Source organism: Anser cygnoides, chromosome 20 (genome assembly GCF_040182565.1).
Source record: "Anser cygnoides isolate HZ-2024a breed goose chromosome 20, Taihu_goose_T2T_genome, whole genome shotgun sequence".
In the NCBI taxonomy this organism is placed as follows: domain Eukaryota; kingdom Metazoa; phylum Chordata; class Aves; order Anseriformes; family Anatidae; genus Anser; species Anser cygnoides.
The window spans coordinates 11035365-11063334 of NC_089892.1; the positions used below are offsets into that span (position 1 = coordinate 11035365).

At 48.5% G+C, this 27970-nt stretch overlaps 1 protein-coding gene and 1 long non-coding RNA gene across 14 annotated transcripts in view; both read left to right on the plus strand.

Moving 5' to 3' along the window:
- Positions 1-27970, plus strand: part of ZNF618 (zinc finger protein 618) — a 167347-nt gene that overhangs the window by 6321 nt on the left and 133056 nt on the right. The window lies entirely within an intron of this gene.
- LOC136786704 (uncharacterized) lies at positions 4-27390 on the plus strand. The gene is made up of 2 exons (XR_010826112.1): positions 4-7532; positions 7581-27390. It is a non-coding gene; the product is annotated as an uncharacterized lncRNA (long non-coding RNA).

Sequence of the window (27970 nt, forward strand, 5' to 3'; positions counted from 1 at the left end):
GGGTTCCTTCCCTTGGTTGATGTTGGATATTTACACCTTGAATCTGTCCTTCTCCTCCTCCAGTCCTGGGCCCTGTCTGCCATGCTGTCCATAGGACTCTGGTGGTGTGTGAAGTTGATTGTGAGCATTTATCTTCATTTTGGGCTTGGGTCAGCAGCTTTGGTTCTTTGTTTTCAGAAATTGCTGAAATTGTGTTTGCCAGTTGGATACCGTAATGATGGATATAGGTAGTCTTCTGTGATGTGGGTATCCTACACTGACAATATTGAGCATGTAAACGCATGTGAAGGTGTTGGGCAAGGTGCATGATGGCTTTGTTGAGTTATTTGGGTTTTCCATGTTTGATTATTTGTTGCTCCCAAAGTGAGTGATGTCAAACATGGCAGAAGATTAATAAGAGAAACGTGTCCTTCATACTCCTGGAAGTGTGGCTGCAAAGAAGTTTCTTATTCAGAGGTGTATTTTGGGGAGGGATACAGCACTGAGGGTCTGAGTGGTGTAGAAGCACCTCGATATTAACAGATTAGGCTCTGCACCTGTACTTAAACCACTTCCTCTGTGCCAATATAGAAGAGGCTTTATGCTCTACATTTTTTTTTGACAACTGATTGGCAGTTAACTCAGGTGTGTAACCCGTCTGAATGCTCGTGCTGGCATGCTGGAATCCTTTTCTCCAACTGGGACATCTCAGGGAGTGGAGTTTGCTTGATGGGAACCCAGGTCCTCCCCGGGGAAGTCAAAGCAGCTGAACCCCTGAGCTTGTGCCTCTACGGGTGTAGAACGATCCAGATGATCCTGGACGAGGTCAGGGCAGAGCTGCAGGCTGGTGGTCCCACTAGGCAGAGACCAGACTTGTGGTAATGTGCTGCATCTGGAGAACCTGGAGGCTTTGTGGCTGGTTTGCAGTAAAACTGCAGCGCTGTGGGGCAGCCATGGCCGTCCCCATGCTGAAGGCCTGGGGCGAAGGGCACAATGCTTGTCACTGGTGGGACCAGTGTCAAAACACCAATTCTGCTAGGGCAGCTCTTCTCGGAAGTCTTTCTCCTCTGTCATTATTTCTCTAACCTATATTGCCAAGGCACTCCTTAATGTGTGCTTTAGAAAGGCTTAGCTGGTGCACTGTACCTGCAAAGATTTAATTACATAGGCAAGGCCTTCCTTGCTTGTAATTTACAGTACTACTGTTTGTTTCGCATCTATATTTGGCTGTCATAATGTGAAAAATAATGCTGGAAGTGGAAAAGCAGTGACGAGATTTTGTGTATCCTGATGCTGGCTGACAAAGGGAAGATGCCAGCATTGGTGTGTGGAGCAGAGGCTTGGGACTGTTGAAGCCTCTGAGAAGCCATCGTGTGTGGAGGGAATCAATACAAGTGTTTATGGTTATGTGTATGGTTATAGTGTCTGAGAGACTTGGTGTAGCAATGGAGGATGGTGAGGCTTGGGCACTGCCTGGGCCTTCGGCTCTGTACTGGCCAGGGCTCGGGCTGCAAACACAAGGGGCTCAGTGAACATCAGTATTCTGGGTGTTTTTAAACACTGGGGATGGTATTGCGTGAGGTTCAGCATCTCAGCAAGTGACAGAAGTAAAACCAGGGGTGCTCACCAGGCCTTCCTTCAGCTGCCAGCTGAGCAAGTGCTCTGTGGGCCAGATGCAGTCACGGTCCTGTGCTGGTGCCATGTGGCACCGCTGTGTCCTCAGGGCCTTCCTTCATAATGCTCGTTGCAGTTTCATTTTGCTAGGTATATTCTGGCCACAAGTAATTTTTCAAAAGTTAATTTTTTACTCTGTGTGGGTGTAGGTGTCCTTTCCTGACTGAAAATAACAACAGAAGTAAGTTTTCAGCAGAACTTGGGTTTGCTTGCGTTGAAGGCCCATCATTTAGGTTCTGCTTACAGTATGTGGAGAACAATTTTAGTAGAAGTATTTAATTGCTTTAGGCCCATTTATGGAAGTATTAAACCTCAGTGTTCAGAACTCTGTGGCCAAAGCCAGCAGCTCTGTGGAGAGGAGAGCCCGACAGGCTGGTGTGGGGGGAGCAGAGCGGGGTGGTAGAAGTGGGGGCACTGGGGCCTTGGGGTGTGTGCCTCTAACCAGGGCTCGGAGGTGTCTTGTGTTTTGGTGAGTTGTCTTTTTTTTGGTGTGACTATTTTAATTACTTGGCTACATGAGGGAAGAAGGAAACTCTACTTCAGCAGATTCGTATGATTTCTTATATTTAGACTGCTGGGTGTACTTTGGGAGTAGAGCTGAGATTACCCCGTCAGTCGTGTGTGAACTGCCTCAGTAGAGCTGTACCTCAAAACCCAAGAACAGCCACAGGCTTCTGGGTGTAAATCTGTCACTCGAGGTCTGGTGCTCTTCAGTCTGTGAGTTGCAAATCCTGATTTTTTACCAGTGTTTGTGATGCTCAAAATTTTGAGGGTGAGAAGGAAGGGTCATAAGGACAGAGGATAATTATTTGCTGGAAACAAAACAGCTTCTCAGATTTCTGAATGCGTTTTTGAAACCCGTGTAGGGAGGCACAGCTGGATTTGGGTCTGGTGCGTAGCGGAGGGGAACTGAAAACCCCACTGAGAATCGATGAAATTCCTCTGTGCAGTTAGGTGATGCTGTCAGCAGGAGCATATGTTGGGACCTTGAGATGCTCAAGCGTGTCCTGGGGACAGTGGTGGTGGTAGTGATGTATGAGATGGGTCAGGACTGATGTTTGGTGTCCCTGGTGCTGCGGCGATGGGCATGAGCTGGTGGGATCATCACGGGCCAGCAGGGATGTGGATGAACTCTGCCAGCAAATGAATTAGTAATTTAACAAAGCAAAGACTTGTTGTGGGTGTATTTTGACTCTTTGTCATATTTAGATTGTTTTGGGGCATGTGGCTTCTGATATCTGCTCATGGTTAATGCCACCAAGGCATACTACGTATTTATCTGATGGAGGGATATTTTTGCCTTCTTATCTCTCTTTATTGTAAAGGCCTATAAATTCAGCTGGGTGGTGATAACAGCAGTTAGAATTAGCGTTTCTCTTTCATCGTGTTTTTTAGGATATTGCCAGAGAGAAAGCCTTGGAGGGGGACCCGCTCTGCTGTGGGCCGGGAGGCAGAGTATGTCTGAAGCAAGTTTGTAGGGTTGGAGTTGCGATGTGCGTGGTTTGAGAGTAGCGATGCAGTTCCTGCTTCTGGAATCGGCACGCAGATGTCAGAGAGATGTAGGCACGGGTCCATTGGAGCACCCTGCACTTACTGGAAATAGTCTTGCTGTTCATAAATGAGAAAAAACACCCCCGAACTGACAAAAACGAAAGGCCGTTTTTCTGAAACCTTGCGTGGATTTAACTTTTTCTTTTTTTTTTTTAATGTCTTAATTGGTTTATTTGCTAAGAAGTAGATTTACTGAGAATGCTCCATTGCTTTTGGTTTCTAATAATGTTGTGTAGATAGCAGTCACACGTTGTGAATGTTTGTTTGTCTAACTCATATATGTTTGTGCTTTCCTCATTTTACAGAGAACTCTTTGGCCTTCCTATTCCAGCATAAACAGTGCTTGTGATTGTAGTTCATTATGTGATATTTAAAATGTATAAAATGAAATGTTCCTGTCTACCTTAAGCAGACATACGTCTACATTTTACAAATTAACCTAATTAAATATATATGTAGAAATTTATGATATTCAGCTCCTAGCGTAAGATATGCAATTAGCATCCATGGAGCCAGGAAGGAATTTTCCATTTGTGTCTTGACTTTTCCTCATAGGATGTGATTTTTTTTTTTTCTTTCTTTCAATGCTTTAATTTTTGTTCTGCTTAGGAATTCACGTAGGGACTAGTCCTAAAGGGATTTATGCTTGTGGTTAAATTTCCTCAAAAGGAGCTTTGACTGAAGTCAGTAAAATGGTACCTAAATACTGCACTTCAGCCTATCCCTGTAACTGTGCAGGACAGAAGGATTTCGTTTTGTTAAGACAATATTATCATGAGCAAAATATCATTCTGGAGGAAAAATGGCACTAGAATATTTACATTTTTCAAGCCTCTTCCTTCCTCCTACCCGAAAATAGAAAAAAAAATTATCTGTCTCCTCTGGATTTATGTAATTTTCAAGTGTTAGGCCAGCATTGTTTCCAAAACACACAGTCCTTCCACCTTAACTCTCTCTATGGCAAGAGAGCCCTTGCGCAATAAATACAAGGAACATATTCCATTAATATATGCTCTCATATAGAACTGTTCTGGCACCAGGAATAATACATTTTAGTTTCTTTTCTGCCAAAGTGTTTTGTTTTTTTTTTAAAGTTGGATCACACTATAATAGTTTGTTATATAAATAATCATTTAGTCTATTTTGCATCTCAATAGTTGAATGCATTTTATTCACAAAAAGCCTTTTTTCCCCCATAAACATCCCCACTGTTACCCAAAGGTACTCTTTCCTAGCAAAACCCACAAAGTGAATGACGTTCCCAGCTTAGCTATTTTAATGATCCCACAAACCAAAAAAAGCCGTAGGAAATTTTTCAAAAGCAAACTGCAGAAACATGTTTTTGGGACATCATAACTTTTAGACTTTTTGTCCAATTATTTTTGTTAGATTTTCCAAGTAGTCATAACAGCAAGCTGTAAACTCGAAGAATTTGGGACTGTTCTTTCTTTCTGTGGAGAAAGTTTAGGGCTTTTAAACTTGACCCGAAATGGAGCAAAGCTGACTCAAAGAGCATCCTTGAACAAAGCCACGGGGCTGTAGACCCAGCAAACATTCTGGCTCTGTTGCTAATTTCTGTTCGAGAACTATTAATAATTTTGTGCGAGGAAGGTGAGATGTTGGATCATAACCATTTTTCCCCTCTTGGACACCTCTGTGAATTCATCCTCCAGTATTTTCCTTTAACTTTCTGCCCTGCTGTGTTGCAGAGTCTCTATTTCGAGGCCCGGTGGAAATTTTGCTTTAAGGCACATCTCCAGACCTCTCTCTTTGCATGAGCTTTCTGCTCCTGCGATGTCTCAAGTTGGTGGTAGATGGTTTCTCTTGCTCTCACTGTTTTTTTTTTGATGCCCTTTGCCTTAAGGGGGAATCCTTTTCATATGCGCTGGTCAGCCTTTTGTGCTCCTCCATCACTAGATGCTGAGTGTCAGCCAACTACGTAAATTAGAAGACAGCATTGCAAACTCTTCTAGGTTTTCTTGTAAGCCTACGGCTTTGCCAGTGAGCTCTGCAGGGCAGGAACTGTCTTACATCTGCGTCCCGTGTAACTCCAGGTACTGGACAGATGATTTATTAATAATAACTTTGTTTTCCAGTCTGGCAGGTATATTGTACAGCTGTTTCCTCCTCACCTCTGCTTCATAACTCTGTGCTGACCCTTTGGAGGCTCCTCATGTTGCAGCCCCAGCGTGTGCTGCAGGCTCCTGTTAATGTGGATTTTCGGTAGCCTGGTGTTGCTGAGCGCCGAGGCAATGGTTTGTGTAATTGCAGCGTCTGCAATTTATTTAGGCAAATAGGAGCACGAAAAATATTTGCTCTTCCAGTTTTATTTCTACAGTTGTTTTTGAGGTGGGACCACCAGAACTATGCACGGTGCTATGGATTCAGCGGTATGCGTTGGCACATTCTCCGTTCCTTTGCTAATAATTAGCTGCGTTTCACTTGCCGTGCCGGCCACCATCGAGCGCTGTGCTGACGCTGTTGGAGAAGTGCCCTCAGCCGCTCCTTGTCTGCTTTTGTGAATGCTAATGGCTGATTTAGATGCCTTTATTTTGTGTATTCCCTTATAGTTGCTTTTCCCCAGGTGTATTGCTTTGCATGTATCCGTGTTGAATTTCATCCCCTCTTTTGTCACCTGCTCCCCAGCTTCATAAGATCTTTCTGCTGCTTGTCATGGTCCCCCTTGGCTTTGGATGGCCTCAGCAACGTCTTCTGTCCGCAGTCTTGGTTACCTCACTCTCCTCATCCCTTTCTCCTCATCTCACTTGGTGCGCTGACCAGGCATCTGTCTGGTCCCCACTATGAGATCGAACTATTCCTGCCCTTTATTTTCCATCTTATTCAGTTGTTAGGCGATCAGAACATTTCTTGCTTTATCCCGTGCATATGACAGCATTGTGAGGGCGCTTGGTGTGAGAGCCTTCGTAGAGGAAACTTGGCGAAGACTTGGCAATTGGGATATGTTGCATCGCACACTCATCCTTTTCTGTTTGCTCATCAACACTTTCCGGACACCCTGATAGTTTTGTGAGTTGTGACTGCAAAGCTGTGTTGACTCCTGGTGTATCCTTTTTCTCTGTGTGAAGACAGATTTTGTTTCTAATTAACTGTACTAATTCTTGTGCTACAAAAATCAAGTTCTGCAGTTTGTAGTTCTTTGGATTTATTCTGTGACCCTTCTAAAACAGTGCAGTCACATTCTCTACCTTGTGGGTTTTAGGTATTGAGGCTGATACGAGTGATTTTGTGGTACTAGGTAATTTTAATAGCTCAGTGCCTTTCAGACTTTTTGTTGGATACTGTCTGGCTCTGTTTTTTATTATACTGCTAATTTTTTTAGGCAGGTCTACATCTTTTTCCAGTGACCCTACAGTTTGAGGCAGGTACTCTGATCACTCCTGATGAAGGAAGGGTCCAGAAGGGGAATATCTGAGCCCACATGCGAACACTGATGCAGAGAAGTTGAATTTTTATACTGTGGTTTTATCTTTCTTCAGTGCTTGATTTATACCAGACTCTGACTTCTGGTGCTTATGGGTTTGATTTTATTTATTTATTTATTTATTTAAAATCAGTTTTTATTCCTTTAGCGACCTGTTTCTCTTTTTTTTTTTTTTTGGATTGGCTTCTTATGGCTTTAAATTTAGCTTCATCGAGTTTACATTCTTCCTTGAGTGTGTCTTTCTGTTCCTAATGGCCTTTTTCACTCTGCTCTTTAGCTGTGCTTATTTTTTTAACAAGCCCCTTTGACAGTGATAGCCATCTTTTCCAAGTTCTCCACCTCACCTGCAGGCTCTTACACTTAACTGCTCCACTGATCTTTCTTTTAACAAATTCTCCCATTTAAGTACCCTTTTCTTTGGTTGAATCATAGCATAATGGACTTTGTGGTGCAGCTTTTGTGTTCCCAAGAGTTCTGGATTTGGAGCACAGGTGCAGGGCGGCAGGGCTGGGCTTGGTGGCTGCCTCCGGGTCAGGTTTTGGGGGGACAGGAGCAGCGGGACACCCGGCGGCCTCCTGCTGGTCTTCGAGAACGACGGAGCAGGGCTCATGGACTTGTATCTCCTGACCCGCATTTAAGGACACGATGCGGGGAGAGGTCAGATGTAGCCTCCAGAGCATCGATGTTGCACCAAACCAGGTTTTGCATTTGCAGGCCTCTGGGATTAACCGAGTTCTGCCGTTCCTGTCGTTGTATTGCCTGCCCTTGTAAAGACCCGCAGCCTTCTGGTGTTCTTTGACATGCCCAAGGTGCTGTCACCATCCTTCGGTGCTCACTGGTGCCGGAGCTGTACCTGCCTCTCGTGGGCGCGCTGCGGTCCCTACAGGTGCTCTGCCACCGGTCCCTACAGGTGCTCTGCCACCGGTCCCTACAGGTGCTCTGCCACCAGTTCGTGGCCGCAGCTGCCCTGGCGTGGCTGTGCGTGCTCCTCAGCCAGCACGCCCCACTTGGCATGCCCACCTAACTTGGACACGGACGGTAGCGCGCTGACTGCCGTTTCCTACCTGAATTTTAGAAATATCTGTAACGTTTTTCAGGGATGCGGTATGCTTATGACCTCATCAATAGAAAATGCTTTACTTAAGCTGGGCGTTCTTCTGCGCTTGTTGATTTTCTCAGGCTATAGTTTAAATAGTCCTGTATGTGCCGGCATCTGTTTTCATTTTGGTTTTGTTGAAGTCCGGCTTTCTTGCAGGAGCTCTATCTCCTTTGGAGTAAGCCCTCCTTTAGCTCGTGCCTTCGGACCCTCTGAAGCCGCCTGGACCCACAACTGGGTCCTCAGAATTTCAGAAGAGGGCACCACATAGGTCCTGGGTTTTACTTTTTCCCAGTTTGTTTTGCTTCCAGGATCTGTTGTCTTCTGTGTCATTCATGTGCACTTTTCAGGCCCTGCTGTGAAACGAGAGCCACGTTCTGGTCTGGGGCTTGCTCTGAAGCCAGGCCCCAGCTTGCTGTGCACAGGGCCCTGCGCCCCCCTCTCACGCTGGCCCTCCAGCGAGCTTGCTGGGCTTGCCACGAGAGACTGGGGAGAATGAAAATAAGGGAAAAAAAGGAATAATAAAAGGAAGAGATGACAGTTATCCTTGAGTTAGAAGTTATCAAGCGCAGAAAATTGATAAAGGAAGTTAAAAACACAAGGGAAAAAAATCTGTGACTGTCACTGCAAAGAACAGTAAGAAAGTATTTGTATTAGGAACAAAAGAAATTCTAATAATGGTTTGTGTAGACTTATCACGACTGCGGAGAGGTAAAACGCATAATAAAGCAGAAAAACTAGACATGTTTAATAAATATTGCTGTTCCCTATTTGTAAAGAAGAGGTGTGATGTATTCATAGTCCATGTGCAGAAGAGGTCTGCCGTTGTTAACAGGGAGGGTGTTGAGCAGAGGCTGGGAAGTGGAAGAAGCATTTTCCAGCCGGCACGTATGGACGGTGCTCACAGGGGAGTCCTGCAGGGGATGGATGGCTGCCGGGTTTCCTTTTTTTTTTTTTTCCTTCTTTTTCCCTTTTGGGCGTTTTGAGAACGTTCCAGAAAAACTGGTAGATGCTGTTGCCGTACCATCTTAACCCGACATCAGTCTGAGGACGATGGCGCGAAGGAGCACACGAAGGAAGCGTCGGGAAGGAAGCGATGGGAATAGCAAACCACCTGAGCTCATTCTTTGGCCGAAGTGGTGGGGGCACATGTCGCGTGCTGAGCTGGTGAAGCGTTTTGGCGTCGGGCAGCGTTTGGCTCCATCAGCTGCTTGTGGCATCGCGCTCGTGTGAAGCTGGAGCTGGATGGGGCCTGGGGTGCCCCGAAGGCGCGGCGCTGCCCGCCCCGTGGGCCTGGAGCCAGAGGCTCACCCGCGCCAATCTGAGGAGCTTTGGTGCGGTCAGCTGTAGGATTTGTGCGCTGGGAGATACGATCTCGAGGGGGTGCTTTAGAAATGGGGAAAATAGAGAAGAAGCAGAGATCCCAAAGCAGGCTTTTAGGGTGGGAAAGGGACAATTGCTGCAGCAGAGGCAATGACACCGCATCTGTGGGAATGGGGTAATGCAAACCACGGGTGTGCAGAGCAAGGGAGCTATGTGAAAACCACTGTTCTGTCTTTTCCTATTGCTTGTGCGTTAATGCAATATCCCTATTTTCAGCTCTCATTTTTTTTTTTAAGAGATGTTGAAAAGTTGGAGAAGACACAGACTGTGTGGCTGGAGTGAAGCAATTCAGGGAGCCAAGGAAATAGTCACTGGTATTTGTTCTGAAATGTTTTGGGACGTGCACAGTATTTTGGGAAATTCTCTCTGGCAATAAGATTAAAAAAAAATCACTTGTTGATTTTTATCTTTGTAGAGCCAGTTCTCCATGGATTTTAAAAATAAATAAATAAAAAATAAAAGGCAGGTACCAGAGAGCTCTTCATTTTAGCAGACCGTGAAGCAAGGAACAATACCTGGAAGCTGAATCCAAACATTCAGATGACAAAATGAAGACGCAAAAATATTTTTAAGAGTAGGAGGTGGAAATTTTGAACAGCAGGGGAGATCAGCCATTAGAGCAAACTACCAAGGGAAAATGTGGACGCTGCATATCTTGATGCCTTTGCTTATTCTCTGCATCTATGGAATATGTGTTTCAGAGTTTTCTGGCAGAGCTTAGCAGTTAGGCAGGGGAGAATTGCTGTTATGTTATAAAGAATGACTATTCTGTGGTTTAAACAAAAGATCTCACTCTCTGTCTCTCTCTTTTGGTATCCTGTTTCCCAGTGTCCAGCAGCAGATGGTTGGGGAAGGATTATAAGGAACAGAGAAAATATTGAGTGAGCCTTTAATGTACTCTCACTTCTGTCGAATAATGGTGTAGGGACTTACCAAGCCAGAGCCTCGGTCTGAACCCCTGTCATTAGAGAGACAAACTCAATTACCGTTCCCTGCTCACATGCACCATGGCGCTTGGAAAGGCTCCTGCTCCCCAAATCGTGCTACCCGCGCGCGTCCTCCTGCGTGGGAGTCGCAGCCCGCGCAGCCTGGGTAGCAGCTCTGCGGCGTTTCTGAGTCTCTCCAAACAAAAGATGGATGCTTATTCCCACTCTGCAGCCCTGACCTGCTTTTCCCAGCTGGAATTGTTAGTGAAATGCAGCATGGATTTGTAGTTTGCTTAGGTGAACCCCAAATTACACCTACGTCCAAACCCTGTGGGATGCACCGAAACTTCCTGGTAGTTTTGCTGGGCCGGTGTCAGACCATGGCACGTGCACACACACAGGCACCCCCCAGCGTAAGCCAGTGCACGAAGCCAAAGTGCTTGCAACTGTTTTTTGCCCCTAGTAGAAATTCATCGGTAATCTCCTGTAACACTGAGCACAAAAGGCTATTTGTTTACTTTTTCAGGCAGGAAATGATAATGAATAAGGTAGTTAGGGAACACATGGGATTCAGTCATTAATAATCTGCTTAATATTCCTAATGCAGAAACGATAGGCAGAGCAGTGGAGAGAAGTGTGCCTAAAGCGCTGTATAAGAGTACGGATTTGCCTCAGAGCACCTCATGGTCCGGAGGAGACTTCGTTCCCTCGTCCAGATAGGAGGGAAATGTATGGCAGAAGAAATGGGAGGTATTTACAAACTGTTGTAGAGATCAGAGAGGAAATTTCCCCTGGTTAACTCTGAAATCAGGCAAAAAGCAGCAACTGTGCTGAGGTGGCTAAGTGAAGATGTAAACAGTATTAGAAGCAGTAAGCAGTAGGCTTTTAAAAAGTATAAACAGTCTGGTAAGGACGAGGATAGGAAGATCTATTAAAATAAGCAGAAGGCAGTTAAAAGGATAATTAGGAAGGCGAAAAGAAATAGAGAAGATTTAATTGCTAAGAATATTTTGACTTCAAAGGGTTCTTTAGATATATTCAGAGCAGACGGAAGCTAGCAGAGGAAACTTGCCCACTGAAGATGGTGATAGCAATTGGAGGAAGAAGATACGGGAACAGCCTATTTGCAAAGGAGCTGTTTAATGCCTTTGGTAGGTGATAGGCAAACTGGGTCCAGGACCCGATTTGTGTCACGTGCTGGGAAGTCCATGATCCGAGGGAGTGGCAAAATGCCGGGGCATGCTCATTTTGTGGGGATTGTGTTTTTAAGCTAAGAGGTACGTGCAACTTGCCGCCAAGCCTGGAGTCTCCTTGCACAACAAACATACCTTGTTGCTGCACTCACCTGCTGAGCGTAGAGGTGACCTCAAGCCACAGGCGATTTTGAAGGATTAGATTTTTCTTACGACCTTTACAACCATCAGAGACATGTGTGTGCATGTATGCATATATTTGTATGCATACTGTGTGTGTATACATCTATTTTGCACAGAAGCACAAGGCTTGTCATCTGGGAGTGGACGTTTGTAGCAAAAATGGCAATTTTTTGTGTATGTGTTTGGTGTGTACTCCATTTCCAAAATCCTCCCTTTCTAAGCTCCGTGAACATTTGAATAAAAAAGGTAATGCCACAAACAAAATGAATTCTGGCTGCAAGCTCTCGAGTTCTGCGCATAAAAATCTGGAGACAAATTATGCGGTAACTCTGTAAGGTCACTAGTTTTTCTTTTTTACAGTCTACAGAATGGGCTTGGAAGCTTTGATCAAAGTTGCTTTTTCTCAGCAAGCCGCCCTTGCAGTAGAGCTGGAGTGTTACGAACTCCTTTGTGTGTGTAATTAAAAGCCGACATCTATCTTGATATCACGCTGGCGGTTAATGTTTCGTTTAGGAAAATGGGTTGACTTGAACATGCTGGGAGAGTTGGTGATTCTTCTGCTTGCTGGAGCAGGAGCAGATGGATCTGAGGGCTCCTCTTTGCCTGCCTGGGTGAGTGGGTGTAATGGCTTGCTCTGATTTGGAGAGCAGGATTAGTAGTTCCAGAAGATCTCGTTGTTATATTTTGTCATATGTGTTTATTAGGATGGAGTCCACGGGGTGTTGTGCTAGGTAAGTTGTCACAGCCTGTCTCAGTGAGGCTGTCTCAGCGATGGGCGCCTCCCGTTGGGTCTGTCCCTGCCGCCGGCTGGTCGAAGACAATTCTGGTGGATCTGCGGAGTCCAGGATTTGAATTCCTGCTTTTCACCCAGCTGCCGCTATAATCTGAATTTCAACAAATCTGGGAAGAAATGAGCAATATTTCAAGTGGCTGCAGTGCGCAGCTCTTCAGTTATATTCCTGGGGTGCTGTGGTTGCACGGGCAATGCCTCACCAATAGACCGAGTTTCCATGTCAGCGCGCGTCGGGCGGCTGGTGTCACATCTTGACTGGAGGGCGGAATTTGTCTTGTCGGGAATGTGACCAAATCCATTGTTCGTGCATTAGGGCTTGTCCCTTAAAACATTACAACATTTACGCAGAGTGTTTCAGACTCGCAGCATTGCCTGTGTGTTTAGCTTGGGGTTGCCAGCTCCATCGGCTTGAATGAGGTGCCCAGCTGTGCGCGGCATTGCTGCTGCTCTCTGCACAAGCTACGCTCCTTGTCCTTGTCCTGGAGAAGCCCTTGTGCCTGCCGGTCGCTGTTCCCTTGCACAACCCTTCCTTCCTTTGCAGGCACTGGAGCAAGTTCCATCGCGGCACGAGGGAGCTGGTGGGCTGGGGGAGCGGTGGCGGCTCCCTGAATTGGCACCTCGGGGCCCAGGTGTAACCAGCAGATAAACAGCTGGCCCCTTTCGGGAGGGCAGTTTCTTTAGCGGGATAGTGTTCTATAAGCTGTTACATTTTTAATGGAGTGGGGAAATATCCTAAATATCAAATGCTTAAGTTTTCAAGTGGGATTTGAGAGGTTTCCTATTGAACGTTATTAGCCCAGATAAGAAGTTACAGTCTTGTGAGTAAAGGAGCTCCTCATACAGAGAAAGAGCTTAGCATTGATACTTGGCAAGTTCCAACAGGCCCAGAGTGGATGTTTTTCATGTGCCCACACTGTTTTAATAATAAACCATTTTATTTTCACCTGCATTAAGTGCTAATGAGACCAGGGTGTTGTTTGGGCTGAATGGGAAATAAAGCAAGACAAGAGCACGCCACATCTGTCATCGTGCTCTGCTTCCCTCTTTTCCTCAAATCTGATAACCTTCAACTTTGTTTCATGCAACCAAATTACGATCAGAGGAAAATAGTACTTTAATTCAAGGGGAGAAAAGTTAAATTGAAGTCAAAAACCAATATATGGGAGAAATTTGTGCAGAAGAAATGTAGATCTTGAGGGAAAGCTTTAGTAATTCAGCAGATGTTAGCAGCAGCAAAGGAGGATGTGTGTTGCAGTGGAGAAGAAAAGAAGGACTCCAGAGTCCTGGAGCCACCAGCCCAGACAAAGAGATGAACAGGAGAGATCCCGGACTGTCGTGGAGGGAACGGTTCGCTAACAAGATGTGGTTACCGCAGCAAGCCTCGCTTATGCTGGAGCTGGCACTGCGGCTGTTTTCAAATCGCAGCCGGCTTTGGAGAGGAAAGTGAACATATTGCCTGCAGCAGAGGACCTGCGCTTGTTCCAGCTTCTCTGAGTGTTTATGTGGTGCAAACACAGTATCAGCAACTTGCCTGGATGGCGGATGAGAAGACCTTGTAGATAGTGAGCAGATCGTAAGAGGACATGCAAGTAACTGACCTCGAGTCCCTGTATCTTACGTAGCTTGTCAGACCAAGGTTTGCCTTGTAGGAAAATCAGAAATACGTGCAGCCTGTATAACGAAAACTTGAAATTTTGGCAGACCTGGTCTTGAGTTCCTTGTTTGCCCTGCAGCGATCCCAGTAGCCAGCCAGCTTGCTGTGTTCCTCCGCCCCGGCGCGCTGACTGCTGCAGCCAGCGGGCGCTGGCCGTCAGCTGCTCTCTGGGAGCAGAAGGAGTGAGCAGGAGGTGATGGTTTTCACCTGACACAGACGCTTAGGTTGGAACAAGAGCAAACCAGAAGATGTGCCTCTGTCACAGCAGCGCAGTAATTAAGCAGTGGGGAGGAAGTGGCAGAGCTTGTTGAGTAGCTTTGCTTGGATGTGCCAGACTCTGCTTCCTTCGTATCAGCGGCCCTTGTTCACTACGTGGAAAGAGAAAAATGTGAACAAAACCTAGAGGAAGTTTCAGATGCTGTGACCTGCCTTTGTTCTTCCTCATGGAAGATAATTGAGAGAGGAAGCTTGAAAATGAGATTATGTCAGTTGTCAAGACTGATCGAGCTTCTTTCCTCGTTTCCTAAGTCTCCTGGGGAGTGCATCCTTGGTGTTACGGAGCCCGAAACGTGCTGTGAAGGGGCACCTTCTGCCTGCCATCAGTTGGATGGGGAAGGTCTCATCCAGTATACCAGGATGCTTCTCCTGATAACAGGAGCAGCAGGGGACTTTGAGGCAGTTCTTACTGAGGTGCAGCGTGGTTGGGAGGTTCTATTCGTGTTCACAGACAGAGGAGCCCAAGGAAGTCGGTGTGGTTCAGCGAGACACGAAAGCCCTGTGCCTTGGAGCAGCCCAGACCCATCCCTGTGGCACCATGGCCGTGGGCTGGGACCTGGGGCAGGGCCCGTTTGCAGGGCCAGGGGGGGAAGAATATCTGCTTCTGTGGGGTAAATTTGCTGTAAGCACCTTTCTCAAACTGTGCACAGACTCAGATCTGAGGTTGTTCTAATAAAACCCAGATCACACCCAAAGCTACTGGTCCCAGTCTGTGTGGTGAGATCCCACCAGCACGTTCAGGCAGGATGCATTTCCGTGAACTTGAAGGATCTTTCTGCTGCTTAGATGTCTGCAGTTGCTGCCTGTGACAATACTGATGGGCAGAGACTTGTTATAGAGTCTGGGTGGTGGTTCAGCATTGGAAGTTGAGACAGTGACAAGAAACTAAGGAGGAAGTAGGAGATCTTGGGTCGAAGAACAAAGGTGATGCCACAGTGGGGGACTTGGTAGGACAAGCACCGCAGTGCTGTGGAGTGAGGGGTCTCAGGGCTGGCACAGGTAGGAGAAAGGAGAACATTCTTGGAGGAGGTGGGAGAAAACCAAGGGTGAGATGGTGTACAATGATAGATGATGATAAATTTAATATTTTGGGGTTCAGATGTGTTGATGGAAGTCACTGATTTGACTGACGTTCCAAGGGAATGCAAAAATAAAATCTCTCCACAGTGCTGACACCTTTTCTCTCTCCCCACGCACACGGTGGTGAGGAACATCCCTTCCATCAGCCCGAATGCAAATGAAGGGGAAAGGAAGGAGATGACTTGAAGGAGTCTCTTAAGTGCGGTGCCTTTGGGATCGTGGCATAGGTGCGAGTGTCTGAAGCAACACCACTTTGGGATGCAGGAAGCCACGCCACACTGGGATGTCCGGGCGCATCCCTGGAGCTCAGTTCCTGCAGAGGACAGGTAGTGGTGGAGCGTTCCGCCTAGAGGATCGGTGTCACCGTGGGTGAGACCAGGGTGCCACAGAAGGTGCTCTCCAGAAATTGCTCCAGGTGTCCTCCTCTGTTCTGTTCTTGATGCATCTTCCAACAGTCCTTTGCCTCAAAGGCATTTCACTTGAGGGCTTGCTGGTTTTGATTCTTCCCTGCTACTGGATTTGTAGTGAAGTGTTATTTCTGAAAATAAGATGCTCTGTTCGTTCTGTTCCTAGAGATTAATCTGTTTCCTTTTTCTTCTGCTGTTCTTCCATGAAAGGATTGCTGGTAGCCTGTAAAGGCTGGATAACGTAGCTTTCAGTAAAATTCTCATTTCAGTGAGCTTTCAGTAATGGACCTGTTTGCATCAACCATTGCAAAAGCAAGTGCAAGACTAACTACACCCAAAACCTTCTGTGTTGCTTGGTGTGATACGCAGACACGTGCGCTGCGCCGCATATTTTTGCACGGTTGTGTTAGCGATTCCTGGCCTCCTGCAAACAGCTGGTGCATCCTCTGGAGATCCTCCTGCCATGCTCCTGGCTCCGCGCTTGTGTCTTTTGGCATCCGGCGGCAGGACCGTGGCTTTGGCCGGCGCTCCAGCCTCGCTCCATCCTTGGCTGCTGCTGCTCGAGCGGCGTAACAACGTGGTGTCAAGCTACCTGATCCAACCCATTGACTCGCTGGCCTGGCGTACCTCTGTGGCTGCCTGCTGCATTCACGTCCAGAAGCATTCAGGATTTCCTTTACAAATAGCTGAGAGCTAGAAGTGCACCTTTAATGAGAAATGCTTTCCAAGTGCAAGCTGCAGGCAGACCAACACATTATGGTCTCCTTAAGTTTGTCGGCAGTGTTACCGACTAAACTCGAGGAGGTGTGAACTCCCTTAGCCCTCGTTTGATGGATGTTAATGACACTGCTAATCATCCCGGGGAGGGGAGGAGTGGGTGGCAGCAGAGCCTGCAAGATGGAGTAGGGAGCCCGGCCAGGAGCTCACTGTTGGCAGAAGACGGAGGTGCTGGTCCTGTGCCTCCTGTCCATGCTCTTCTGCTGCTTCTTCTCTCGTGAACTAGTGTTTGTTGGAGCCTTCTGTGCGTTGATTTATCTCCCCAACCCTGGAAAAGAACACAAAAACCTGTGAAGGCTGGGAAGAGGCAGGGCTTTCTGCCAGCTTGGTGAGTAAGCTGGCTTATGGAGGGGAGCAGTGAGTGGGGAGGCAGAGGAGGGGTGGGAGGAGGAAGGCACCCCCTCTGTACTGTGAGACCAGTTTGGTCACTCAGGAACCCACCTCCCACATGGTGCGAGGGGCTGAGGATTGTGGCAGGTGAAAGGGAGAGGACCCAAGTTCAGATGGGAAGGGAGACCTTTCTTTTGGGCTCTCTACAGCATGGCCAGAAGGAGGACTGTGGCTTGTATGGGCGTGCTTGAACCTTCCATAACTCAGTTCGTGGCGTTGCTGTGACCGGGCAGGGGTGTCACTGCCGCATCACTCAGCAAAAGCTGTACTCTTGCATCTCATCTGCAACTTCGCAGGCAGGCTCTGCTGTCCTTTGGCTCGTGTCTCTCTAGGTGGGTTACTGCTGGTGCCTGCCGCGGTCTGGGGACACTGCCCTGCCTGCCACTGTCCCACCCACTGCTGGCTGTGGCCGCAGTGCGGAGCAAAGGGCTCACCACCCTTCCCACCACGTGCTTTGTCACAGCACGTTTTCAGAATCTGGAGTCGTAATCCCTCTGTGGTCCCAGCAGCAGGTGTCTGACACCTTTTTTGGCCTGATTTGGCAGCGGTGGCTGTTCAGCTTGCGCTAGCTCAGCTGCTCAGCGTGCTGGCTGGGGTCAGGTCTCGTGGAGCTGAGCACCACGCAGTCCCGTGGTTTTATAGTGACAAATGGTTGAAGAATAAACTGCTCACAGGAGGTGCCTGAGCCGTGCAGCAGCAGGACCTGTGTTCAGAGCCCTGGAAAAGTGCCACGTCGCCTGGGCTGCGATGCCACCCTGTCATACCCAGCCTCGTGCTGGACTTGGACGGGACCCCGTGCAAGTTCCCGTCACAGCACAGAGTCCTGTGGCAAACACGCCACCAAGCCACACGTTCGCCCTGCTGTTTGGCCTCCGCTGGGTTTGTGCCGCAGTGGCCGTACCCCGTACCTGCAGGCTGCACCGCGGTTCTGTCAGCGGTGCTGTGCAGGCAGCTGGCTGGAACTGCAGGGCAGCCGTTGCAGCGGTTGTTTCCCAAAAAGCTGATCGATCCTACTCTTAAGCTACGTAAAAGTCAAATGAAGAGCTTTGTTTTAGTACGTGCTATGTAAAAGCTTTCGTGTCTCAGCTTCTTCCCGTTCTCTGCAGTCATCGGTGCCGAGTCTCACCCTGAGCTGCTTTGCAGCCCCAGGGCAGTCCTAGCAGACTCCAGAAGAGATGTGGAAACTTTCACGCTCGCTGTTTCCAACCCTCTGCCCTTTCCACAAGCCTTGCAGCCCTGCTGTACCCTCTGGACATCGGCTTTGAGCAATTGCCCTCTCCTCAGAAGCGGTTCTCAGGTGGTTTTGTGAGGTGTGCCCAGCCCATCGGGCTCACCAAGAGCCGAGTCGCTGGGAAGAGGGGCCTGGGACAAGAGTGGTGGAGCATCTCCCACCTCCGGTGGGCTGTCACCTGCTAATTCAGAGCCCTTCGTGGTCCTTTGGTCTGCTCTGTCCTCTCCTGAAGGACTGGGAACCAAGGTGCACTGTGGGCAGCTCCAGCTCGCTCTATTTCTTCCAGAATTTGTAACAATTTCCCAAGCTGTTGCTCACCAGGGTGCATAAAAGGCTGGTAACAGGAACGGTGATGAAAGCCGCCTTCTGCTCCCGACTTCAGAGGAGGCCGTTGTGCTGCAGCATGCTTACACCACCATACCTCAGGAAAAAAGGTAAAATCCTTGAATCGGGGAAATCCATCAGTTTTCCACGTGCAGTCAAATCTCAAGACACTTCTCTATGCAAAACCTCTTTACTGGGAGAGTATCAATGGAGGGCAGCACCTAATTTCACCCGGGATCAAGCTCATTTCTGAGCAAACTCTGCTCTGTTTGCTGGTGTGACAGGGGATGGACGTGAGTGAACCAGCCGGGCTTTTCTGCTGCTGTGAGGATTTATTACGATGTTTTACTTACCCTGGCTTGCAGCGTCGATACGTGCCTTGCTGTTACCCCCTAATTCCTGCTGTGCCGTTGGGACGGTGACTGCTGGTCCCTGATGGAGATTCGGCATTAGCCTCCAGTAAGGGTCTTCTGCCTCCTGAAGTTTGAAATGAGGTGCACTCTGCTTTTATATTACAAGTTTTTAGTTTTTTTTTTTTTTTCCCACGGCATGCTGGTGGCCAGAGCTACATGTGGCTACCCTAAGTATACTGCACCTTAATTAGTCGTGGCTGATGGTTTATTGAGACACTTTGCACTGCTTAAATTTCCATTAAGGGCAGCTGCAGGAAGCACAGGCTCTGCTGCTGTTTCTCCTTAGCACTCTCCTGGTCCACCACATTCAACTTCAAGTTTTACAGAAATTGTCTAACAGGGTTACCCTGTTAGTGGGATTCTTTTGATCTAAACTGAAATATATGAAAATAGGTATTACTGGGAAAAAGCGCTACTATGTCAAAATTCATCTTCTTGAGAAGATAAAGGACCTATTTGAGTAACACTCTTAAGACAACATATTTCATCCTTGTGTATCTTGTTCCTCCAAGAAACAAATATTTTGAACTTCTGCCCAAGACACCATCACCGCGTCCTCTCCCTGCCTCTGCACCGGTCCCAGCAGAAATCTTGGCACCGCAGCCGGCAGTGTCGAAGTGATGAAGTAGTGAAACTCGATGGATTTCCGTTCCTGAGGTCAAGCAGCGCATAATTCATCCCCCGCTTCCTCTCCCTCCAATTCAAAGGACGTTCCCCAGCGGGCCGCCGTGGCACCGGGTGGCACCAAGCACTGCGCCTCTGCGGGGAGGGACGCCTGCGCTTCGGGGCCGCACGTGGGCTGCGTGCTGAGGCGTTTCTGTTTGAAACCCTGGGCTTTGGGCTGCTGTGCAATAGTAGTCGATTTGTTTTAAGATGAGCTTTGTAAGGAGGAGGTTGTTGGAGGGTGATGGTGTTGGCCAGTCCCTTCCAAAGGATGGGGCTTTGGGTCTTGCTACGTGAAGGAGGGATGGGTTATACCCCCACTACTCTAGAGGTGGAATTAACAATAAAAAACCCTGTGTTTGTGAAGGAAAGTTTTAAAACACCGTGATGTCTGGAGAAGTGCGCTGAGGAGCGGGGCTGTGTGGGAAGGAGTGGGCAGCACAGGCAGCAGCTTCCCCAAGTGCCCGCGGAGCTGCGGGGCTGCTGCAGCATCGCTGGGAGCGCAGGCGGGTAGCGTGCTGCCTGCGGTCTGTTGGCCCCGTGCCGTCCGGGATGGGCACTTGAGATCTTGTCCCATCTCATTTTCCCCGGTTAGCTCGTCTCAGCTGGAAGGTTTTCATTCATTTTGTCACTTCTCTTATGGAAGTGGTTTCCAGCCTCTGATCATCCAGCTCTGCAGTCCCTAGAGATGCAGGTCTTTGAGATGGTGGACAGATCTGCCTGCTGTGCTCAAAATGAAGGTGCGGTAGGGATGTGTGCATGGCACGATTATGTTTTCTGTTTGTTTTGCCTTTTTTTAACAACTCCTTACCCTCTCTTTTGCTCTTTGACCACTAATGAGTACTGAGCTGATGTTTTCTCTGCACATGTAAGACATGAAGGCCAACTGAGCTGTGTTGCATTCAGGTCCCTTTCCTAACATAGTGCATAGGTCTGTTGCTTTTTTAGTAATTCTGTTGTGACTTGTACTTCTGCTTGATTGTAACAGTTTCTGTGCATTCTCTTGCTGGTGGTTTATTCAGGCCTCTGCCTCTCCACCTGCAGAGCTGTGGGGCTCAGGTTTGCAGTTCCCGTCCCCACCACGGTCAGCCTGCGTGGATGTGCCGTGGGGGTACCACGGCCATTTCGTGTTCGCTTTCCCTTAGCAAACAGCGGTTTTGTTCCGCGCAATCTGGTCTTGGCAATCACTGCTCAGTTCACGAAATTCGTTCTGAAACCTTCTTGGACGTGTTGTGAAGATCTTTGCTGGTATTTCCGTGTGCAAATGTGATTAATTGTATGCGGGGGTGAGGGGGCAGGTGACAAACAAGCATAAATCCCACAGGGGCACTCGGTGGGGAGGTAGCGAGGCTGGGTGGTTATGCCAAGGAGAGATTTGGCTTTCACACCCAGAAGATGGCCGTGCCTTTGCAAAAGGGAGCTATTTGCACCTTTTAATGGAGCAATTAGAAATGCCTTTAGGGGGTTCAATTCTGTAGCGTGGATGTGGTCTTCATCCATAGCGGCAGTGGCACGGAAGGTGCTGGGTGCCTGCCGGCTGTCCGGTGTCGCTGCCGGCTGGGAGAGCAGGTTTTGCTCGGGGTTTGAAGAGGTAGATTTTGAGTGATCCCATCAGGCGATGTCCACGCCTGCTAGCGAGATGGTGAGGCTTGGCGCAGGCAAACAGACCATCAGGTTGTTAAAGATAACATGGGTTGAGTTTATTAAAAATAAGTGGCTCTCTGAACTCTGATTTGGCCATTTTATCAGCTGTTTCTCCTTTCCTGCTGCACGAGGACCCGTTTCACTCATGTGGGTTTTGAGGCAGCGTCTCACATAGCGTAGGGGACACAGGCTGGCTTTGGCCATCGTTGCTAGCCGAAGCCACCGAGGCTGCACGGGGACATCTTCCTGGAAGCCACAGTGCTGGTGAAAGAGCTCACTTCATTTACCTTATGCAAAGTCACCTAGGTTAGCATTCGCATTTGATTTCTGGTGTGAGCAACCATATTTCATTTCCTTAAGAGTGCTTGTGTGTGCTGCTGTGGCCATGCTTGGGGATTGACCCCAGGTCAGTGTGTGAGTCAACCCGCTGCCCGCCGGGATGCCTGCAGGAGTTTGGGACGGTGCTGCATGCCGTGGGTGAGTAAGCAATGGGGAGAGCTCCCACCTGGTCATCAAACCCGGGCTGCTGCCCTTGCTGTCCTCTCCCTGGTCTCCTCTGCTGGGCGAGGGGCTGCAGGATGAGCCGTGCTGCGGCTGCGTCCCCTGCGCGGAAGGGGCTCGTGGGCACTGTGATGGCCCCACTGCCTCCAGCGCTCGGCAGTGGTGGTGGTTATGTGAGGCTACCTTAACATTAAGCTTTAACCGAAAGGGAGCCTTGCCCCAGCTGTGCATGCGAGGCAGCGTGAAGCTATTCCTCTTTTCTTGGAAGGGCGGAAGCCAGTGCCCGCTGCGGGCACACGGCGGCCCTGGGGCTGCTTTGCAGTTGTGGTCGCAGTCGGGATGTGTCTCGCTGCGTCTTTGCTAATCTGCCTCTGCCCTCCTGTAGTGAACAACGAGGCTCCCTGCTCTCAGACATCCTCTGGCAAGGGGGTCCGCGCAGGGGGGACAGCCCTCACTGGAGACATTCGGGTCTCCGGACCCCTGGTGCCAACGCGGGCGAGGGGGTGCTGCAGCAGGGGCCATCCTCAGTCAGCCCTGGTTGCGCCCGCGCTTTACAACGCACCCTTCGCACGCGAACTCACGGCCGTGCTTCTCCTATCTCCTTGCCCAGAAGGATCCTTAATTAGACGAGGAGCCAGCTTCGTTAGGGGCTGCCCCGCGGTGAGCGGGCAGGGATGCAGGCAGGGAGAGGAGGCGTGGGGCTCAGCGCGCCTGCTGCCCATGCAGGCAGGGAGGCACCCGGGCTGCTGCCGAAGTGCGTCCCCGTACGCCCGAAGGAAACTGGTTGAGAGCTTGGATTTTTCTGGACTACGCTGTAAGTGTTTTAAAATAGTTCTTGAAGTTTTATTTAACTTGAAAGCATTTAGGAAGTGATTTTGAAGCCATTTGGTTGATTCACTGCTATTCCTACAGTAGGATGCAGAGCAGTGATTCTGCAATTAATTTAATTACATGCTTATTCAATCTTTCCTAAACTAGTAAAATTTCAGAATGCTTTTGAATTCAATTAAATGTGATTTTCAGGGACAGGAGGAAGGGAAGGCAGGGAAATTTCAAGCCATCTGATACTTTCTCCCTGCCTTCGTGCACGAGCCCTCCCTCACCCCCCACCAGCCCGCAGCGCCCATCGCCTCTGCCCCTCCCCGCGCTGCCCCAGCCCTGTCGGACATTTGCCCAATTCTTGCCCAATTCTTGCCTCTCGGGGCATCCCTTGCAGAGCTCCCTTCGCCTGCCGGGCAAAGGGAAGGATTTTAAAGGAGTTTCACCGATCAGCATAAAAAGCCTTTTCTTCTTCCCTCTCCCCCACCTCTTCCCGATTTGCTGTTACCTAAGAGTTCATTTCTCTCGCTGCTTTTACTGCATTCGGATTTGGCCAAAACAAGATATTATGTAATTGGGCTAATGAGTTCCAACCCGCTCTCCATCTTCCCATTGCGGCACAGCAAGCAGCTCATCTCTACCTAGTTCACTTCTTTCCCATTTTCGGTTATTAATTTAAAAATATCATTTCCAAAGCTGCCTCTCTTTGTCAGTAAGTCTGTTCTTTTTTTTTTCTTTTTTTTTTTTTTTTAACTTCGCAGAAGGCCTTGAATGAGTAACCAAATATCTCCTGGGCTCTGGAATTTAACAGTCTTTGCCCTTTGTTCGGCTGGGTCAATGCATGAATTCACAAGTTACTGGATTAAAAAGGAGAAAAATACAGATGTCTGATTGTGATTTGATTTGTATGTTTTTTCAGAAGAAATGAAATACAAAGAGGAACTAATATTATTTAGCAGTTTAAAATGTAGTAATTTATTTTAAAATCGAGTTGTTGCAAAGGCCAGTTTTTAATGTGGTATTAAGCACCGAGTTCTTCTAAAGGGAAAGTAGTAAAATCCAACTTTTTGTATTTAAGAAGTTAGAAAATTTAAATCTTCTTACTGCGTAAACACGGGTAGGCTGGAAAAGGGCTTGATGGGCAGGGCTTACAGCTGGAGCGTAAAATCACCACCACGCCAAGATGGTTCCCTAATTTTTGCTGCCTGAGGAGGGCGATAAGGTTGGGCGTGCGGTGGGAGCCGCCGGTGTCAGAAGGCCCCGTGCGCGAGGCCGCGCTGCGACAGCCGGAGCAGCGTGAACAGACCTCCATTCAAGTTTTTATGAGTGCGTCTTTATAAAAAATTTAAAAAAGAAATAATGTAGTGGTGGCTGGTGCGAATTGGTCGATGTTGGACAAGTTGGTTTTGGCCAAGCTCTCAGCCGGGAGCCAGGAGGGTTCCCGGTGGGATGTGCTCTGGGCTGGGGACCGGCAGGAGCACGGGGTCGGGATTGCTGCGGCCCTGTGCAGGCGTCGGGGTGGCGTGGGGCACCTGCTGACGGAGAGCTGCCCGGGTAGAAATTCATTGGTAGGGACTGACGGAGCTTCAGGGTTTTTGTAGGGATCCTGTGGTTGCATGAGGTGGGCTCGTAGTGCTGTACCTCTTCAAAAATGACTTCTGTATATCCGTACAAATAACAGGACTCATACATCTCACCTTCTTGCAAATCAGTTGTTTGGTTTGATATTTTGGGGATGGGGCGCTTTGACTTTGCTTTTCTTCTTATTCGTGCACGGCAGCACGAGGCGGCCAAGCTTTGTGCTTGGCCTTTGGGATTGCTGTCGGATCTCCAGCAGCGCCTTCGGAGGGCTTCGTGCCTGGCGGTATTTTCCGTGTGTGTTTGTGGCAGACACCTCCTGCCCTCCTCCCCTGGCCCTTGAGTCAGCTCTGAACCATGCCTTGCTCTGCTCCAGCTGCGCAAGGAGATGGCTTCTGGGCAGCCACCGCCGCCTCCTTCTCTTCCTCATCCTCATCTTCACCCATCTGCCTTTTCCAGCTCTGTCGGAGCAGCCCCAGAAGTTTTGCTGGCTGCTGGTGCCCTGGTGAGTAGCAGTGGGGACTGAGGACAGTTGGGTTTGCTGTGACCCCAAATTTTAGTTTGTTTTTGTTCCATGTGGTTGATGTTGGGCAGCGTGTGGGAAGAAGAGACAAAAAGCCATGGTTGTCTTAAACAGAGATTCATTTTAGCATATTAAAATTGGCGGCTGCCCCAAGTTTGGGTGACTTTGGCTGTTGGCTCCCTCGGCACTGCCTTTGCCTTTGAGAACTTTTTGCATTCAAAATGATAAATGTAACTAGAGACCTTAAGTGACCTTAATTTCTCCAAATTGGATGCCTCATGCCCAATGTGACAGCCTCAGAGTTTAAAATTAATATAAATTTTGTAAATCAGTAGACTGACCTTTTGGTGAACTGGAAAGAAATGTCAAATTTCTGTTTTTTTCCCCCCTGTAATCAGCAGTCTGTAATGAATGAATTATTCCTAATTTCAAGATTGTAGCTCAAAAGGGCACTCAAATGGCTGAAATCCCATAAGAAAGGCTGACCTTTTGGTTGTCTCTGATGAAAATTCAAGATTTTCCCCGAACTTCGCAGTCTGTAATGGACTGGACGAGAAGGTACTGTAGCTCAGCGGGAGCAGCTCCCCATTTCTTTTGTTATTACCTTTCTGGTGGCACCGTATGGTCCCCCAAAGAGCCTTCGCAGTCTCGTAGGAGCATTAAAGGTGTAGTTGAGATTCGGTGCCAAGACTTCTTTTAGGTACAAAGCAATTGTGAAATAAACAATTCCCCTCCTACTCCGTAAAGGATTGATTATTTGTCATCTGCTGCCTTGGACGCAGCGACTGCATTTTCCCCACCTGCTCCAAGTTGCTGCTGTGGGTTTTTGTTGTGCTGGGTACGTGCGGGGGGCTTGGAGAGTGTGCGAGCCCTCCTAGCCCCAGGAAGCAGAGCTCTGAGGTGGCAAGGAGCAGGGAACGTGTCCTCCACAACACCTTACAAATGACCATAGATACCTTTATGCTTGGAAATCACAGTAGAGAGTTTTGGTTTGTCGAATGAATGTGACTGATGATAAGGTAGTGTGCTAGCAGGACCATGCACCGGCAAGTGTGCACTGAGTGCAAGTGGGATTTTTGTTTTCTTTTCGGCATTAGCACCATGCACCTTTCCCACTGGGTAAGGAATGGTGCCTGTGTCTACGTAGGGCGGTCCTGTGTGTACCCGGTGTGCTCCGGGTTGCAGGAGCTTTCCTGGCCCCTTGGCTCCGGGCTGCCGGTCAGGCGTTACCGGAGGGGGTAGGTGCAGAACCACTTTGGCACCGGAGCTCCTTTCGCTCTCTCTGTAGCACGGACTTGTAGGTACGGAAACGTGTTCTGCAGTAGCAAACAGCAGACTTCAATTTAGAGAGGAGATCCCATGAAACCCGCCTGTACACGCAGTGCTGGGCGAGGCGGGGTTGGGGATGCCAGCATTGGGCTTGGTGCAGCGGCCGCCCTGGCGCAGTACCCGGTCCCACAGGGGGCCTGGGCTCCCCGCTGAGCGCCGGGGGGCAGCTCGGGACCCCTGCCGGCATGGCATGGCCCCGCTACACGGAGCTGCGGAGGTGGGCAGCACTGCGGGGCAGGTGGCTGCCGCGGTGCGACACCTTCCAGAAGTGGCCGTGTTTCGAAGGGGATGGTCTTCGGGGGAAGAGCCAACACTGGCATGGACTGCAGAGCTCCTTCCTTGTGTTACTGCCGGTGGCAAAGGTTACTGAAACTGAGTGAAGCAGCAAAAAAGTCCCACAAAGCTCCCTCCCCCTCCCTTGTTCTTCTTTTTTTTTTTTTAATTTCCATTATTTTAGAGGTGAAAACGGGCTGAGATCACTCTAGCTTTTCATTTTCTGGTTCTCTTCCAGCATGGTGTAAATTTTGGAGGTACATTTTTTACTACAGTGCGAAAGCAAGATTAAACTTAAGCCCAGTTTTCATTTTAACTTTATTAAATCATGGAAATATTTCTAGTAGATTCCGAAATAGATTTTGCAAATTGTACCGCTTTAAAATAATAGATACCGAGTGTTAAATTATTTGGCACTGGTTTTGAAGTGTCCAAGTGCTGGATAATAGTATGAAGCCTGTCTCCTGTCAGCCTTTTCAGCTGTTTTCTTGGATACCTGGGATGATGAGCAGTTCAATGAAATGTTCAGCTTGGTAAAGTGCTGTCACATTGGGCTTTAAAAGATAGCAATTAAAAAAAGATCAGAAGGTTTAATGTTCCTAAGTTTGTATGCTACACTCAAGCAAACAACAACAACAAAACCCCACCAAGGAATCATGGTTTTGCTTTTTGTTTTTAATTTTATTTGGAGAGTACCTCAGGTTACAGGTAAATGTGTGTGTACAGGCGGCTGGGCACTGCTCAGAGCATTGGCTTGCGCTAAAGGTGCCAGCCGGCTTTTGGCAGTCTCTTGAACCTGAAGGTCTGGATCAGGAAACTTTCACAGCCCACCTTCTCCCATGTCCGAAGGGCAGTGATTGGTAACAGCCGGGGGTGCCACAGAGCTTTTGTTTTGCCTTTTTTTTTTTATTAATTTGTTCCCTTCTTATGCTGCAAAGAAACCAACCCACGGACGATTAAGCGGCCTCTCTGTGGTGCTGCTTAAAAATCATTTAATGCTTCTGGCGGTGCTCCGAGGCAGCGGGGAGGGCTCGCAGCTCGAGCGGGGTTTGCCAAGCCGTGCACCAAGCAGTCGGCGTGGGGGCTCCGTGCCCTCCAGGTGGCATCTCAGGAGCCTCTGCTCCACTTCTGCTCTGCACATGATGTGTTGTCGCTTCACCAAGTAAAACACTTCAGATGGTTTCTCTGGGAATGCTTCAAGCTTCTTCTTTTCTTGCTGTTTTGGAGAAGCTGGCATTAGGTTTTATACTGATAAAATAGTAAAAAAAAAAAAAAAAAAAAACAAAAAGGCAGCTACTGGCTAAATTTGTGAAAGAAATTTCTGCACCCAGTGACCAGGCACAAAATCAGTGCTTCTTGCCCATGAAGCCCCTCAACTGCAGCTTGCTGGAGGATGGGGGTAATTCTGGAGAAGTGATTTTATGCACTTGCCTAACCCAGCCATTGCTGGGGTCAGAACGGTGGCTCACATGGAGCTGTGCCCTGAGCCTGCTGCCGGCTTTCTCACATTGGCATTCTTACAGAAAAACAGTCTAGCTGCTTTTTAAAGATTTTTGCAAGGGCTTGATCCTGCACGAAGCTGAGTGAGAAACAAGAGTATGCAGGAGCCAGAACAAGTCCTTTATGGACTTGTCCCTGTCCATGGCAGGAGGGCTAGATTTATATGATCTTTAAGGTCCTTTCCAACCCAAACTGCTCTGTGATTCTGTGAGTCTCATGCTCGGTGCATGAGGACGGACAGGTCTGGAGCAAAGCCAGGACTGCTGGCATCCTGCAGGGTCGCATCCTGACCCAGGACATCTGCCTGTGCCACATAAGCACAGTAATGATGCTGTCCTTTCCGAGGAGGGGTCATTTCTTTTGAGAAA